This window comes from Phascolarctos cinereus, unplaced genomic scaffold (assembly GCF_003287225.1).
Source record: "Phascolarctos cinereus isolate Bilbo 61053 unplaced genomic scaffold, phaCin_HiC Scaffold_5;HRSCAF=322, whole genome shotgun sequence".
NCBI lineage: Eukaryota > Metazoa > Chordata > Mammalia > Diprotodontia > Phascolarctidae > Phascolarctos > Phascolarctos cinereus.
In genome coordinates this window covers 161,378,706-161,397,724 of record NW_027555958.1, presented here as the reverse complement: position 1 = coordinate 161,397,724, position 19,019 = coordinate 161,378,706, and the positions used below count along the sequence as shown (strand labels likewise).

General features: G+C 35.0%; 1 protein-coding gene and 1 long non-coding RNA gene across 2 annotated transcripts in view; one reads left to right on the top strand and one right to left on the bottom strand.

Annotated features, from left to right (window-relative positions):
* GRIK2 (glutamate ionotropic receptor kainate type subunit 2) overlaps window positions 1–19,019 on the top strand; it is a 798,700-nt gene that overhangs the window by 19,354 nt on the left and 760,327 nt on the right. The window lies entirely within an intron of this gene.
* The window catches only part of LOC110216461 (uncharacterized), a 35,532-nt gene that overhangs the window by 16,104 nt on the left and 409 nt on the right, over window positions 1–19,019 (bottom strand). The window lies entirely within an intron of this gene.

Genomic DNA, 19,019 nt, shown 5'->3' with positions numbered 1-19,019 from the left:
AACTATAATACAAGTAAGGATCATTAATAAATGCTAAAAGGATTTTTAGAAGGGGACACTAAAACTTTGATTGCTTGAACCCCAGAGCCTAGCTATTCATATTAGCAGACAGTGGCTTAAAGGTAGACATCTATATAATATGCCATTCTATTTATTGATTGGCTCTTGGGAAAATGCCTTCATCTTCAAGTTGTCCATATTAGTATAAGATGGAAAACTGGACACCAGCAATAATAGCAATAGATATTGATGAAGTCCAGTAGGACGCAACCTTTTGAAAACTGCTATATTTTTGGTGCCAGTTTGAATTAGGCATTGTTGGAACAATTCTAGGGTAACCAGTCGGCAATTAAGTCTGGTAGTGCTTTTCTATTATTCCTCCTAACATAAGTCTAGTATCTCTACTGACATCCAAGTTTCCTTTTGTTGGTCTTTGGCAGCTGAAAAAATACTCATTGTTAAAAAAGAATCTGTTTCCCAACTTTACAGAGCTTTTGTAATTGAGAACTAGATTAGACAAGGAAGAGTATGTTCAAGATTGTCATTCAAATGATATCTGAGGGTCCTTATCCATTGGCTGCCTTAAATCTCAGACCTAGAAGTCTCAGAATTCTGATGTCTGCCAATAATTTTTAGATTTTTTTTATTGATGGCTTTTTGTTTTTACATCATCCTCATTTTCAAACACATCCTCCTGCCCCTTTTGTAACAAAGAATTTTTAAAAAGAGAGTGGGTAAAAACAATTCAACAGAACTAACCAGAACATCAACAGAATCTAACAATATGCAATGTTCCACACCCACAGTCCCAAACTTCCATAAAGAAGGAAGGTGAATTTTGTTACCTTTACTTTGGGGGCTAACTTTGGTCATTGTAATCACACAACTTTGATTTTTATTTTATCTTGTGATTTATTCCATCAACATCTTTGTACTCATCATGTATATTGTTTTCCTTCTTCTACCTAGGTCAGTTTTCATCAGTGTATATAAAATTTTCAAAGCTTCTGGCAGTCTGGTAAAGCCTATGGACCCCCTTCTCAGAATAACATTTTTAAATGCATAAAACAAAATGCACAGCACAGGATCATGTAGTTACAATGTATGCAATATCACTATATTTGTATTTATATGTGTACATATACATTTATATGAATATTTGTGCACATATGTATGCATATATTTGTGTATGTGTTTATATACGCACATATATGTACATTATGTGTATACATACACACACACAAATTCACAGACCCCAGATTAAGAACATTCTTTTTCAGTAGGGGCTCTTTCTGTGTGGGGGCACAATTTTAATAAGAAAGTATGGGTTGATATAAGATTTGATGTAATGTGGCTCCAACATTAATTTCATGAAAATATTTACACTAAATCACTTTCACTTAGGTCCAGTTTATTTTTGAAAAATGAGAAAGACCCCAACTGCCATATAAAAATTGTCTTTCATGAACTATCTTCTACTATGGAAAGATCTTGAATAAGCTATAGATTTTAAATAAGGAAGATCTTTTTTGAATATCCATTTAAGAGGGAGCATAAATAAGCACACTGGACCTGAATTTGAGTACTGATTTTGCTATGTAATAGGTATGTAACCTTGGATAAGGCACTTACCATTTTTGAACCTCACTCACCTGTTTAAGAGGAATACTACCCTGTGAAGAGTTATGTTTCTATGATTCCAGATTTCTGATTTTCTCTTTCCAGTAGTGGGTATTCCCACCAATGGATGTCGATCCCTTCCCATTCTGTGCCACTATAGCTCCTATCATTCCATAAACCCTCCAGGATAGGGGAAGGGGATGCATCCGCTCACTCTCTGGTTGGTACTCATCCTAGGGACCTTCTATAGGTAGAGTAATATTCCTAAGATATTACTGCATATCTGATGCTGCATTTCTTTGATATAATCCTTTACATCAATTTTGTGACCAACAATAGCCATCCTTCAATTGAATTCAATCTAACAGAATTTATGAAATCCTACCATGTAGCAGGTAACATCCCAGGTGCTTGGAATGTAAAAGCAAAGATCAAAACTGTCCTTTATCTCAGAAAGCCATGTGACAGTGGATAGAGAATTGGATAGAGCATTGGCTTGAGGATTGGAAAGAACTAGGTTCAAGTACTGTCTCTCATAAAAAATGTATGATCATGGACCAGTCACATAATCTCAAAGTGCTCCCAGGAAACTGTCTAAGTTGTAGAAAGATTGTTGATGGAGGTTGTTCATCAAACCAATGAAATCATCAATTGGGCCTCAATTAGTCTTTGTGTGGAGCTACCTGTAATTTTATTACTCTCTGGTATGAGCTAAGACTCCAGGGCCACTCAGGACTATAAGAATCAGAACCAGATCTATGTTGTTACTACCCCATATAAATTGGACTAATTGGGATTGTTTGGTACAGCTTCCTTCCTGTACTGGTGCTATGCCCAGATGGCATCATCATTTAAGAGGGCTGTCATTTTTGCTACTTCCTAAAACTGCTGGCCAGGACACACAATTTTTTGTCTTCCCGCATTATACCTCTCCTTCCCCTGCCCTCAGGTTCATATTAATTGGGTAGGGAATGAGGCCAAGGGTGTTACTTTCTCTTGTTACCAAGCTCTCCTAACCCAGCCTTTGACTTTTTAAATGTTAATAATGCTATAGAAATAAAATCCTCCAAATAGACCAATTTGAGTCCCTTGTGTCAGAAAGTTTGCAAATAAAAGTCATTATTACCTTTTTTCTCTCTCAACAAGCTCTCTAAGCAAACTGAGGCAATCTGAATAGCAGTGTAACCAGAGTTTGCTTCTTTCAATTGGTAACAATTTAGGAAACAATTTGACAGAAAAAATTTAATGATGGAAATAAACCTTGAAGTTATTGTACTAGGGGAGGTGCTCAGGAGAATGCTCTGTGGCAATTTGGCTTTTAAGTACCGATGGCACTTTTTATTACATTAAAAAGGTTGCTCCTATTGCTTAATATGAATTAAACTCCCAAATGTAATGCACAGTTTGTTTTATTGGAAATAATTCACATACCCAAACAGCAACATTTTGTATATTCTAGAAAGCCAAGCCAAACGTGAGCCTTGCATAGGGAAGAGAAATCCCACTTCAGAGAATTTAGAAGAATGCTTCTCATAATCTGAGCATCTTTTTCATCCCAAATTAATAAAGCAATATTTCCCTTGCTTTTTCTGAAGGGGAAGAAAATCTAAAAAGTTATTAGATAAAATGCAAGTTGGCTTCAGCTTTGCATTATTTACCTGAAGTTAGGACTTGTGTTGTTCTCATCTCATCACCTGAAAGACAATTGTGTTTTTCTCCCCAGTCTTTCACAAATTCCCAGAGTAACTTCAAATATTACATGAATAATTCATCCTACTCATTACACATCACAACACTTAACCAAAGCACCTATCAGAGCTCTCCACCTCAGGGAAGCTAATTTGTGGCATTATTACTGTTCTGATTTTGGTATGTTTAGGAGGTGGGTGATCTAGCTGAAGAAGTCCTTCTATCTCTTTTTATGGTGCTTTTAGAGAAACTCTTCTAGCTTAAAATTGTATCACATGCTCTTAGAGGGGAATATTCCTTCGTTTTCATATTTCTTTTTTCCATTGAGATTTATATTTTTAAAATGATGCTCTTGAATATTAACTCAGCCTTTGCTTGCCAGGGGAAGGCTCGTGAATGTCCACCTTTCTGCTAGAAATCAAAGCAAATGACTTTAGGGTCAAATGTGTTTCCAACTGAATTATTAAACTTTGAAACATGCCATGGAAAACTAATGATGTGAATGTATTTTTAAAGTACATTATGTAGAATAGAATCCCCTAGACCTGTGCATAGAATTCTCTTTATGAATGAGATATGTTTTCGTCCTGTTTTTACTATGTATTTCATAGGATACATATAAGCCAGGGAACTCCGTGTTGTCATTAGACCTCACTTCTCCTTCACTTCTAATTCATTGTGGTAGAAAGACTCTCAGGACAGCTAGGTGGCATAGAGGTTAGAGTGACAGACCTGGAGATAGGGAGACTCGTCTTCCTGAGTTCAAATCTGGTCTCAGACACTTATTACCTGTGCCTTCTTGGGCAAGTCACTTAACCCTATTTGCCTCAGTTTCTCATCTATGAAATGAGCTGGAGAAGAAAATGGCAAACCACTCTAATATTTCTGTCAAAAAAACCTCAAATGGGGTCATGAAGAGTCAGACATGCCTGAAAATGACTGAACAACAAGAAGAAAGACTCTCCTTCCAAATAATGGATAAACTTTTTCGTCCCTTAACACTTAGTAAAAGCAGAAGTGAGAGCCCAGTTTTGGTACGATAATGACTTAACCAGGAAATATCAAATATCTCTACCCTTCTGTTTCTTATCCATTAATTTCAAAGAATACTGAGTTACTAAGTCTTTCAAAGCTGATTTTCTTTACTATTTTACTATAAGAAATGAGGAAGGAGGTGATTTCAGAAAAACCTGAGACTTGTGTGGACTGATTCACAGTGAAGTAAGCAGAACTGGGAGAACAATTTGTATGACAATAGCAATATTGTAAAGAAAATCAACTTTGAAAAACTTAGTAAGTTTGATTGACAGAAGGACCAACCACAATTCCAAAGGACTCATGATGAATCATGCCATCCACCACCAGATAGAGAGCTGATGGATATAGGGTGCAGCATAGATTATCTTCCTTGTTCTGCTCACTTCACTGTGTATCAGCTCATGCAAATCTGCTCAGGTTTTTCTGAAACTTGACCAGAACTGAGTCTTGAGGAGACAAGAAATTCCAAAAGGGGTAAAAAGGGATAGCCAGTACAAAAGCCCAGAAATGGGAAATGAAACATCACATGTACAAAACAGCAATTAGTCCAATATGGACTAATATGAGTCATGGAATCCAGCTAATGTATAAGACTGAAGAGGGAGGTAAAGGCAGGCCATGAAAAACTTCAAATGCCAAAGTTTGTATATTTGATACTGAAGGCAATAGGGAGCTACTGGAATTTATTGAGTGAAGTGATAACTTGGTCATATCTATATTGCAGAAAAACCACCTTATGAAAATTAATCTTAACTCAGAATGAATTAATTTCACTGAACTAGTATAATGATTAGAGGCAGCTCAGGTCTGAAAGCATACCTGAACTTTCTATGTATACCAGAAAAAAAAGTAATGATGTGATTTGGGGAGATTAAGTATATTATACTGAATACTTACTATAAGGAACCAGTGAGTTGTTCAATCAGCCAATCAATCGATTAACCAAATATTTTTTGAAGACTTATGATTCACAGCAGAAAACATTTTGTGTCATTTCTGTGGTGATGAAAAAATTCTTTGAATGATATGAAAGAACTTAAAACTGCTGTGTGGGCAGGCATTCAAAGAAGCATTTGCAAATGCTCATGTATAAAATAAGCTGCTCAAAAAAGTCACACTATGAATCCCATTTTTTGCTGAATATGTCAGGTGCAAATAAAATTCATATATGCTTCAGAATTCTATTGTGTAAAGCAAGGCCATCTCTATGTGTATTATACATATATGTAACATGACCATTTCAATTCTTTTTCTTTTGAAGAAACAAAATATATTAGATTCTCTAAAGAATCTCACACACAGTCTTGTTTATATAACACATTTTGTTTTGAATACTTTTTTTAAAGGTTTAGAAGATAGGGGAATATAGCTCCTTTGACAAATAAGTTGTGACTTCAGGGATGTTGTATCTCTCAATTTTGAAACAGCTCGAAGCTATCAGGCACAGAGATAAAATCTGGCAGTTTGGAGCTCTGATAGGCAGGCTAATTATGGCTTTTGAAGATAAATTAAAAGAAAATCATATTTGGACAGTGTAATGGGAAGTAATGCATTTCTTTTGAATAACCTCTGGTAACAGGATAGAACGGATGGTTCCAGAAGTAATTAAAATGTTTTTGGGGAAACTCTGAAGGTGAGAAATGGAAAATCTTAGGAATACTCTCGGGATGCATGATAGATTTTGTGTTGTGGGTACTCCCTCCATTGATACAGGTCACAACTTCTATATAAATTACAAGATGATATTCAAGAGTGGCTGTGGCTGAGGAATTCATGAACTTATGGCCCACTGGCAATGATTTTTTCTGCACTTAGCTAGTTAGACTAGTTCTTGTATTTCAAACACATACCTTCTTGCTAGATTTCTTCTCAGAATTATTGTACTTCATAGAATCTGTCATATGTTATCATCTTCAATAACTTGGAGTTCATAGTAAACTATGATGAAGTATCAGAATAGGACTATAATGGAAGCTTTTAGACGTAAAGTTAATAATAATAATAATACTAGTTAACATTTATGTAGCACTTTAAGATTTGCAAAGTGTCTTACAGATGTTACTTCATTTTATTTTCAAACGGTTCTGAGAGGTAGGTACTATTATCATCATCATCACTTCCATTTTACAGATGAGGAAACTGACACAAATAGAGATGAAGTGACTTGCCCAAGCTCACTCAACTAGCCCATGTCTGAGGCTGCATTTAAACTCAAGTCTTTTTGATGGAAGGCCTAGTGCTCTACTCACTTCACCACCTAGCTACCTCTGTAAGGGAAGTAGAGAAACAAGCATTTATTAAGCGCCTACTATGTGCCAGCCACTATACTAAGCACTTTACACATATTACAGTATTTAGTTAGTGAAAACAGTACTATCCCTTCTTGTTTTGAGGTGCTGTTTTGCTTGTAAGTAGAAAGTAGAAATTAATATATGTGTTTCTTTGTTAATAAAAATTGTATTTTTGCAGAGAATACAAATCAGTACATTATTTCTCTGTTTTTGTTTTCCATTCATGAAGAAGATTTCTCTGTTGGGTTTAAGCTAAAAACACTCTAAAAACACTTATTGGCAACTACTCAAAGCACAGGCTAACGTACAGGAAGAATTCAGTCACGAGTCTAGAGGTGTGCTGGAACCAGCCAGAACCAGTTTTCAAGTTATTGTTAAATTGTTTAATTTTCAACGTAAGCATTTATACCTTGGAAATTGGAAAACACTAAAAGTCAAGGCTTGGTTTATTGGTTTGTTGATTGTCAAACATACAGAACACAACACTCCTTAGTGTGACCTGAACCAGATTAAAATGCAATTGAGAAATATTTAACAAAAAAATAAAAATATAATTAGATAACATTAAGGTGTGGATTTTTAAGTCAATAAACAGTTTGCAGGGGTCCTTATGTATGGTTTGTTGTTCAGTCATTTAGTCATATCTGACTCTTTGTGACCCCATGGACATTGTCCATATGGTTTTCTTAGGAAAGATACTGGATTGGTTTACCATATCTTTCTCCAACGTATCCCTATTTTGCAGATGAAGAACTGATGCAAATAGGGTTTAAGTGATTTATCCAGGGTCACACAGCTCGTAAGCATCTGAAGCTAGATTTTAATTCAGATCTATCTTCCTGACTCCAGGCCTGGTGCTCAATCCACTGTATTACCTAGCTACCCCTTTATGTATGGTTAATGCCCTACCCCACGTCCATTTCTTTTTTTAGTTTGATACCACTGATATCAGACTTAAGAAAGTGATGTAGAAAATGTTAATATTGCATATTTAATTTAAGAATGTGTCATACATACTTTTTTGGGGGAGAGTTGATTGTTAAACATTTACTAGAACACTCCTGGGCACTACCAGGGGATTATCTTTGTATTGGTATGATTATAAACTGAGGGTAACAAAAGGCTTGAAAATGTTTCCTAAGAAAAACATTGGTACTGTAGAACATTGGTGCTGGCATTAAACCTCCCAATGCTTATCCATATCATTTATTTTTATTCTCAGTTATATGTTGTACTGTTATTTATCATGTATGTGTATCATCTCTTCAGTGAGACTACAAATTCTATAAGAACAGATACTCTTTTTTAATTTTATTTTTTATTTATGGAATAAAAAAAGAATTTCTATAACAGTGCAATTAGACACAAATAGGCATATATATGTAAAATTATTCTCTCTGCACTTCTATTTATCAGTTCTTTCTTTGGATGCAGATAACATCTTTCTTCTTATGTCCTTTATAGTTAATTTGGATATTTGTAATAGTCAAAATAACTTATTTGCCCAAAATCTTTTTTTTAAAACAATATTGCTATTACCATATACAATATTCTCTTGGTTCTTCTCCTTTCACTCTTCATTGTTTCATACGAATCTTTCCATGTTTTTCTAAAATCATTGAGCTCATAATTTCTTATAGTACAGTAATATTCTATCAAAATTATATGCCGCAACTTGTTCAGCCATACCCTAATTGATGGGCATCCTTGCAATTTCCAGTTCTTTGCCACCACAGAGAGTTGCTATAAACAATTTTAGAGCATACAATTTTATTTCCTTTTTCCTTAATTATCTTTGGAAATAGACCAACTAGTGGTATTCCTGGGTCAAAGCATTATAAGTAGTTTAAAAACTCTTTGGGCACCATTTCAGATTGCTCTTCAAAATGGTTAGATCAGTTCACAATTCCACCACCAACAAATTAGTGTCCCAATTTTTACATGTCCCCTCCAACATTTGTCACTTTCCCCTTCTATCATTTTAGCTAATCTGGTAGGTATAAAATTATATCTTAAAGTTGCTTTAATTTGCATTTCTCTAATCAATAATGAATTAGAGTATTTTTTTATGTGACTGTAAGTTATTTTGATTTCTTCTTCAAAAAATTGCCTGTTCATATCCTTTAACCATTTATCAATTGGGGAATGAGTCACATTCTTATAGATTTGACAAAGTTCTTTATATATTTTAGATATGAGACCTTTATCTGAGAAATTGTCTATGAAATTTCCCTGCCTCTGCCCCCAATTTTCTGCATTCCTTCTATGAAACATTTTCAATTTAATGTAATCAAAATGATATATTTTACACCTAACTTTGATCTCTATCTCTTGTTTATTCATAAATTGTTCACCTATCCATAAATCTAAGTAATAAGTTCTGTGTTCTAATTTTATTGTAAAATTCTATTTTTATATCTAGGTCATGTATTCATTTTGATCTTATCTTGGTAAATGGTATAAGACATGCCCAGTTTTTTTCATACTGCTGTCCAGTTTTCCCAACAATTTTTACCAAAACAATGAATTCTTATCCCAAAATTAAGTCTTCACACTTGTCAAATATAAGGTTATTCTATTTATTTGTTGCTGTAAATTGTATATCTACCCCATTCCATTGATCTACCTTTCTATTTCTTAGCCAGTACCAGATGCTCTTTCTTATAACTTTGTGTCTCCCACAGTGCCTAGCAGAGTCCTTTACACATAGTTTACACAACGTTTGTTGATTTGCTTTGACTTAGTAGATGATGAATCAATGGTATGATGTAAAATAAGATGACTTACAAATATGAAAGAAAACAAGAACATATGTATCTCATTTTTTTTTTGCCCTTAAAAACCTGGACCAAAGGAGTTTCAAAAATATTTTGAGCCATAGTAGCAGTAATGGACTAAGCAAAGCCTTCTGAGGTGACCACTTTGAAGGAATCTACTCTTGCTCAATGTATATATATATATTGAAGTTCTCTGACACAGTGAAAAGAGTATTAGATATAAAGCCACAAAGACCTGAGTTCCAATCCCTTCTCAGAGACTTTCTGTGTATGGCCCTGGATAAATCACTTGAGTTCCCTGAGCACCAGTTCCCTTATCTGTAAATGTTGAATAACAATAGTGTCTACTTTACAAGATTGTTGTTAAAAAATTAAGGATTAAATAAGTTAATATATTTAAAACTCTTTGCAAACCTTAAAGCAGAAGCTAGGTGGCATAGTGAATAGATCCATCTACTTGAGTTCAAATCTGGCCTCAAACACTAGCTCTGTGACCCTGGGCAAGTCATTTAACCCTATTTGCTTCAGTATCTTCATCTGTAAAATCAGCTGGAAAAAAAATTGGCAAACCACTGCAGCATCTTTGCCAAGAAAACCCCAAACGGGGTCATGAAGAGTTGAACATGACTGAAACGACTGAACCTTAAAGTACTATCTGTCTATAAACTGTTACAAATCCTGTTATGTTTTTGAAAAGTCAATATTGTTACCTTGTACTCTCAGTATATCAAGGTGCTAACAAACTTAAATTTATGTATTAAAAATAAATATGTGCTATATAAATATTCACCTTGCAGAAGGCCTCTGCTTTATAAAAGAGTTTATATTAAGGTTCCTTTAGTAGTGAATTTCCCTTATATACATATAAAACAAAATTCAAGTTATAAAAATTCATTTAGTCACAACTTTTCGGAACACTTCTATTATAGAAAATGAGATTTGCCTGGATCTAAGCCTTTGTTTTATATTTGTTTCAATAACCACCACAAAAATACATGGGTGTGTCAAGTTTTTTTAAAAGTTATTTAATGGTTAAGACTTCCCCTGCCCCCAAAAAATAGGTATAAGTATCCCTACCATTAAATAAAATAAAAAGCTGAAACCAACTTCAATTTTGGACAACACTGAACTCTTTGTGACAACAACAAAGTGGTGTGTGTGTGTGTGTGTGTGTGTGTGTGTGTGTGTGTGTGTAAGCTTACTAGGTATAACACCCTGGGCAAGTCACTTAATCTGTCTGAATTAGTTCAGTCATTTGCAAAATGTGGAAAATAATAGCACTTACCTCCTAGGATTGTTGTGGGGATCAAATAAGATAATGTTTATAAAGCATTTGGCATTTACTAAGAATTGAATAAATGATTGTTCCCTTTTCTTCACCTCTATTTTGTTGTTAAGTCCTATTGTTTTTACCTTAATAACATCTCTTATCTAGGCCTTTTCTCTCTGATCCTGCCAGTATCCTGATCCAGGTTCTGATCATCTCATGCCTGGACTGCTGTAAAAGCCTTCTGATTGTAATAACTCTTCTTCCTAGCTTCCCTGCCTTCCTTCAAGACCCACTTAAAATCTTATCTTCTATAGAAAGGCCTTCCCAACTACTCTGAGGTCTTATAGTTATTTTAATTTAGTTAATTTATTAATAATAATAATAATAATAATTGTTATTATCCTAAGCAAGTCACCTAACCTCTCTGAGTCTCAGTTTCTGCTTATGACAGGTTTGCATTTGATACCCTGAAAGGTCCCTTTCACCAACAAATATTTTTGTCGTTTTTGCATACTTTGACAATAGGCAGGTGAAGCAATCAATTAATAATTATTATTATATATTAATTATTAAACTAATTTAATTATTTCCTACTTATTTTGTATATGTGGTTTTACATATTTTTTCCCCTTGTCCCCCACATTAGATTGTGAGTTGCTTGACTTTTTGCCTTTTTTTATCCCCAGCTCTTAGCACAGTGCCTGGCACATAGTAGACACTTAATGTTTACTAAGTGACTGAATGACTAGTTGGTCTCCCTGCCTCTTCTATTTAGCCATGAAACTGTTTTTCTTTTTCTTTTTTCTATTTTCTTTTCTTTTTAAAAAATATATTCTTATTTCATTAAATATTTCCAAATTATATGTAAGAATATTAGCATTCATTTTTAAATATAATTTTGAGTTCTAAATCGTCTCCTTCCTTCCCATCCCTCCCTCACCTCTTGAGAAGGCAAGCAACATACTATCATTATGCATGTGAAGTCATGTAAAACGTGAAATTGATTTTATTAAAGCACAGGTCTGACCATTTCACTCTATGCCACACATCCAGCTTGATAAACTCGAGTGGTAAACTCCCTATCACCTCCAGGTCAAATATAAAATCCTGTTTGACATCCAAAGCCCTTTATAATCTGCCCCCTTCCAACTTTTCCAGTCTTCTTATGCTTAACTCTACCCCCCCACTCCAGACTCTCCTCTATGTGCTCACCCCACCCCACTGCATGACACTGGCCTCCTTTCTGTTCCTAGGACAGGATATGCTTCCTAACTCTGGACATCTCCACTGGCTGTCTCCCACGTATACAATTCTCTTCCTCCTCATCTCTTTCTGATGTACTCCTTGGCTTTCTTCAAAACTTAGCTAAAACCTCACTTTCTACAAGAAGCCCTTCTTAACCCTCTCCCACCTCCATGAAATGCCTTTCTGTATTGATTGTTTCCAATTTATCTTGTAAATATCTTGTTCTTTGTATTTATCTCCCTCATTAGACTATAAGCTCATTGAATTCAGGTACGGGACTGGTTTTTTTTATTTCACTTTTCTTTGTGTCCCTAGTACTTAGCATAGTGCCTGGCACAGGGCAGGTGCTTAATAAATCCTTGTTGACTATTTAACTGATTCTGTCTCTGATTAAGGTTCATGTCCCAACCTTCCTTCCAAAATACCATTTATAAATATCAGATCTGATTATTGAAGAGATCAGTTGATATAAGCCCTTTTTTGTTATTTATTGTGCTCAAAGCCTTAGCACTTTTAGCTTCATAAAATATCAATGATGCATTGAAATAGTATTCCAAAATTCTTAATTCAGAATATCTTTAGACACGATTCATGCTTTGAGTCAGTGGATCTTTATGATCTACCTCCACAGTCTTGATATATTACCAAGTTCCATGGCAGATTGAGCACCGAATTTAGAGGCAGAAAGGCTGACTTTGAATTTGAATCTTGCTTCAGACACTTTCTAGATATGTGATCCTAAGCAAGTTACCTAACCTCTCTGGGTCTCAGTTTCTGCTTATGACAGGTTTGCATTTGGTAGCCTCTAAGGTCCCTTTCACCAACAAATATTTTTGTCATTTTTGCACACTTTTACAATAGGCAGGTGAAGTAATCAATTAACTAAGCATTGCTAATGAACCTACTACATGCCAGGCACTGTTATAGGCTCTGAGAATACCAAGACAAAAATAAAATAATGCTCCTGAGGAGTTTACATTCTATAAAGGTAAAACATATGTAAAGATAACAAACTGGCATAATAATACTATACAAAGTACCTGACTATAAAATAATGACTGGTTTTAATATTAAAATAACTATGTCAGTCCTTATAGAACCACATGATTACTGTTCTTTGAAGTCATCACCTTGAAAGGCTAAACACTCTCCTAATAATATTACCATCATTCAAAACATTTAATTAGTTCTTTTTTTTAGAATTGCCTTTAGATGATGCTAGTAAAAAAACCCTATTGTTAAAAAATGGACATAGGAATGCTTTATATGTTTTACTCTGTCACTATTCTTAATATTATTCATCGTCAGCTGTGAGATCAGAGGCCTGAGTGGGGTGGGAAGAAGGGATCATTACTACTGGGAAGACTTTCTGGAGAAGATGGCATTTGAGTTGGGCTTTATAGGATAGGTAGAAATTTCACAAAGAGGGAGACAGAAAACATTCCTGGTATAGGAAACATCCTGAACTGCAAAGTCACTGAGCTAGGAAGGTTCAATGTGAGTTCAAGGAAAAAGAATGATCTAGCTTGGCTGGCCCATAAATTGTTTGGAGAGGATCAATATGATAAAAAGATAGAGGATGATGTCCAGTTGAAATGGGATTTAAATGGCAAGCAGATGAGTTTTATTTTGCTCATAGGTGACAAGGAACCATTGAATGTTTTTTAGCACAGGTGTGACATGAACAGGTCTATGCCTAAAATTATTCTGGGAAAAGTGTGAAGGATGGATTGGGATCATCATAGTGGGGAATGAGGCAGTAGAAGGGTAGTTGATAAGCAGCAAGAATCCAGGTGAAGTTGGAAACATGAATTTATTGTATTGGGTAAATATCATTGCTTTCTACAGTGATGCTCTGTAGCCCAGGAACAGAAGAAGAGATATAGGAAGTTGCATTCACAGGTCAGGAAGAGCAAAAGGTGAGGGAAGCAAGAAAATCTAGAGTAATAACTGGAGAAAAATTAAAGTGGCCTCCATGAAGTATCCTCCTTATCTGTGTTTTTAGTCATATTTTGAATTTTAGACTTCAGATTCAGTAACTGAGGAGAACTTTCTCTAACCCAAGTGTCCTTGGGTCTTTCATAGACCTTGATGATAAGGAAGAGTAATGATATTATCTTTTTGCATTTTAATACCAGTGTCTTAAAATTCTTATGAAAGAATGTGATCTACCTATTTGAGTTTGTACAAATATATCTGGATGCAATGGTGAAATATTTCCAAAGGCTCTTAGATATAGAGTTAGAAGGCACCATAAAGATTATGTCTTCCAACCTTCTCATTGCATTGATGATGAAACTGAGGCACAGAGAGGTTAAATACTGCACAGGCATTAAATGACAGAGTCAGGATTTGAACACATCATCTACTTTGATTCTATAATTTTTCCGCTACACCATGATGCATTTCATTTGCTGCATAGGAATATATTTTGATGTAATCTATAAATATAAAATTAAAAACCTCTGAAGAGGCATAACAGTTGAAATATAACAAGAACAAGTTAAACTTCAAGACAAAATGAATCTACTTTCATGAATTAGTAGTACTAGTCTCTCTTGAGATATTTAGGAGTTTTTTAGTCTGGAAGCTAGGGTCTTGTAGATTATCCAGAAACATTTTTAACTACTAATAAAATTTTTGAAGAAAAGGAATTTTCTACCTGAGGCAAACTGAGTTCCTGGGGATGGTGCCTCTGTTTGATGATGACTGTTGTGTTTGGGATTCAAAAAGTATGAATATAGCAGAAATGTTTCTGTCACCAGCTGGTGGCCAACACAAAAGTTCAAAGATGACTGATGGAATAAATACTGCAGCATGTGGAAATCAGTGAATGAAGAGACTTGTCACTAAGGAAACATGAAAGATTACTTGCAAGTTGTCAAAGTGGAAATGAAGGAGGTTAAAAATATTAACAAAATAGCAACCTTGCTATGCTAAACTAACTTAAAAAAGAGTACTTGAAAAACAATAGAGAACAGCCAAGACGAGATTGGCTAGATAGAAACTCAACAGGACTATGGAAAAGACACAGCAGGAACTAATTCTCATTTGACAAGAGTCGATATGTGTCAACAAAGACTGGATGAAAGTGCTGGGTGTTATGAAGAAGTGATGGGAGTTGTAGTTCAGTCTCTTTGTATCATTCGATAATTAAGATAAATCCTGACAGAACATTAAGTCTTCATTTCTTCACCCAGTGGTTTGTAGCCATAAGAACCCTGTGACAAATGCCTGTCCCCGTCAATCTGATTGATCAACCAGTTCAAAGATCAGTCAACTTCGAAGGAAAATCATTTGAGAAAGATTATTATGCCCAGTTGGAACTAATTAGATAGATAACCTGAAAGCTGGTTGTATTTATTTCTGCAAATACAGAGGTTCTTAACCATTTTTTGTGTGTATCCTAGATCCCTTCTCAGAATAATGCATTTATAATAGAAGGAAATGTTAAATTTAAGTTAGAAGGTAATAAAAATTAAGATTTTTTTCCTATTCAGGTTCAAATATATTTATAGATTCTTTGACTCATTCCTGGTCTAAATAATTTATTTAAAAACAAAATTCATGTTAGTCCTTAAAGGTTAAGGATCAGATATCAACTTAAAGATAAGAAAAAATAGATACTGAAATTTACCAATCTCCTTTGGTTAAGATTAAGAGGGATGGGTTTTGCAGAAGATCTGAGATTGGATTATTTGGAGGTTACTTGCTTAGGGTACTTTGGGGACATAAGTATCATGAACTGGAAAGATATTATCTGTGTTAAGCTATTTTAAAAATATTTTGTATTATGGACTTAGGTAATATTAACGTTTTATACATAAAGAACAGAAAAAGAACTTTGTATATCAAACTGTATCCTTTCATTATATAAAATTTTAAAATGCGCATCAAATTTAACAAAAGTGCCCTGTTTGTGTCCACTTCTGCATTTGTTTATCTTTTCTGTTATTTTTAATATTTCATTGATGCTATCTTCTTCCCTTTTTTTGCATCATTATCACTACTCAGCCATCACCTCTCCCCAAAATAGAAGCCCTCTCTTATAATAAATAAGTCTAGTTAAGCAAAAGAAATTCCCCCAATAACCTTGTCTCATTCTGCACCTTCCCACTATATGGGAAGCATGCTTCACTCTCTTCAGTCTTCTAAAGTCATGATTGATTATTGCATTGATTAGAATTCTGAAGTCTTATTATCGTTTATGTTATTGTAGTTGTTTTTAAAAATTGTTTTAGTTTTTCACACTTTACTCTTTATCCATTCCTATAGTTCTTCCCAGGTTTCCCTAATATCTCCCCTCTGTAATTTTTTATTGTATAATCTCATTCGTATATCATAATTTGTTCAGCCATTCCCCAGTAAATGGGTACCTATATTGTTTCTGGTTTTTTGAAAGCCAGAATGAAAAATGACAAACAAGTGAAAAGTGATGTTATGAATGTTTTTGTACTTATGAGTCTTTTCCCTCTCTTTTTGACCTCACTGGGGGTATATGCCTAATCATAGCTGTATTGCTGAGTTAAGAGATATGCACAGTTTGTTGAGTTTTAAAGACAGTTTCTTGCAGATTTCATAATTTTTCTCACATAATGAAAGTAAAAGTGGCCTCTATAACCATATATTAGAGGACCCTTGGAACTTATCTTGGCTTATTTTCTTTTGTATTGAGGAGCATGTGGGAGAGGGGACAGAGCTGTAATTAATGCTTGAGGTTGTTCTGTGAATTGAGCTTTTCCCAGGGCACCAACGTGGGGTGGAATGTACCTTCTCTTTGAAAGGCCACATATCCAATTCATGGGATAACAATATCTTTATTCCACCTCCTGGACCTCTAAGAATACAAAGTGCCACCATCTCCTGCCCTGACTGCAGGATTCTGTCTGCCAAAGGAGCCTGACTACCCAACCACCCCTTCCTCCACCCTGCCGATTCCATTGTGGACAAGGATTAAACTCTTTAAACCAAACAGGTTGTGCCTTATTCTCTTGTACTGCACCCAAATTGGGGTAAGCTCTATGCCCAGTCTTCTGTAGCCTTTGACTTCCAGTGACTGTACAAACTCCTGTCAACAACTCAGAAATTGAATTTGAGCAGGTGCAGTTAGGGCTAGGTGCAGAAGCCACAGCCTTGGAATTATCCTAACTACTTCACCCTACCTCACCTCTTCCCCCACCACATATCTAATAAGTCAACAAATTGCCAAGTCTAATAGATTGTGCCTCTACAGCTCTCATAGCTGTCCCGTTTTCTCCACTAACACATCCACCACTCTAGTTTGTGTCCATTATCACCTCTCACCTCTACTATTACAATCTCTCAATTGCTCTCCTTGCACCTAGTTTCTCTCCTTTTTAATCCACACCCACATAGAGCTGCCAAAATGATATCCCTAAAGCACAGGTGTGATTATGTCATTACCCTCCTCAAAAAACAAAACAAAAGAAAACAAAACCCCTAGAACTTCCCTCTTTTGTCTGTGGGATAAAATTCAAGCCACTCTGTTTAGAATTTATAATCTTTTACAATCTGACTCTAGCTTACCTTTCTTGGCTTATTGTACATTGATCCCTTTCATATACTCCATATTCTGCTCAAATGCTATTTTTAATGAAGGATGTTCCACCTCCTCCCTTTGTGCCTTTGCATAGTATGTGCCTATGCCTGGAATGTACAACCCTTCTCATTTTTACCATTTTGTATCCCCAGCATCCTTGAAGACTCAACTAAAGTACCTCTTTTTACAAAAGTCTTTTCTGATCTCAGTTGTTAGTGTTGTATCCCCTCTGATTTTATCTTATGTTTACATTGTATATCTTTTCTACTTGTGATAATAATAATAATAATAATAGCTAACATTTACATAGTACTTACTATGTGCCTGGCACTGTGCTGAGTACTTTACAATTATTATCTCATTTGATCCTCACACCAATCCTGGGAGGTAGGTGCTATTATTATTCCCATTTTACATATGAGGAAACTGAGGCAAATAGAGGTTGTGACCTACCCAGGATCATATACTTAATAAGTATCTGAGGCCGGAATTGAACTTAGGCCTCCCTGACTCCAGGCCCAGTGCCTCTATCCATTGAACCACTTAGCTGCTCCCATGCACATATTTAAAAAATGTATATCTTGCTTCATTCATAGAATGTAAACTCCTTGAAAGCAGGGAGAGTTTTGGCTTTGGCTTTGTAGGCCCTGTACTTTGACTTTTTCTTGGCATAGTGTAGTAGCTACTTAATATGGTTGGTGGCTGATCATGTCCCTTCATGGTGTGTTGCTTTATTTCCATTATGTTATAGACTAAATCACATATCAAGTTTCTATTGACTTGCCTTAAAAAAGAAAAGAAAAAAAAGCATCTGCAAAATGAAGAGAACAATTCAAGAAAAGGATCCTAGAATGAACAGATGCAAAAACACTTAAGAAACAAATGTCACTATTAGGATGATTATTTGTGGAGATGATGTATGTATACATATACATGTGCATGTAACATAACGTTTGTTTTTCTAGAAGACAGCCAAGAAAATTCTTCTAAATATGGCAAATACCTATGTCTAAGTTAGAGGATCTAATGTAGATTTAGAGAAGGGAAGAAAATAATTTAGAAAATCGATAGTAAATATAGTGATCTAAAGAGAATAAAACAAATATACGAAAAGCAATTGTGATCCCACTGGGAGGTTGGTTATCAGGTCCAAAAAGTAGATATAGTTTTCCTGTGCATGGATTTTGGTCAAGTAAATATATACTGTTCACTCTCTTATCAACAAGGTTCTTTGGTGGGACAAAAGATGATGCTTTGCAGAATAAGAAAAATGACTTACAGCTCAAGTACACAGTATTTCAAAAACCTTTGATGATGGAAAACTCCTGTATACTCCCCATATAATAATATCCATGGACAGAATACTCAAAAAATAAAATCAGAAATTCAAAGGCAGCATGGCCTAAAGCCTTGGACTTGGAATCAGGAAGAAAGGGGTTCAAATTGTATCTAAGATATTTATTATCTGTGTGACCCTGAGTAAGTTATTTAACTTCTCTCTCAGTTTCAATTTCCTCATCTGTTAAAAT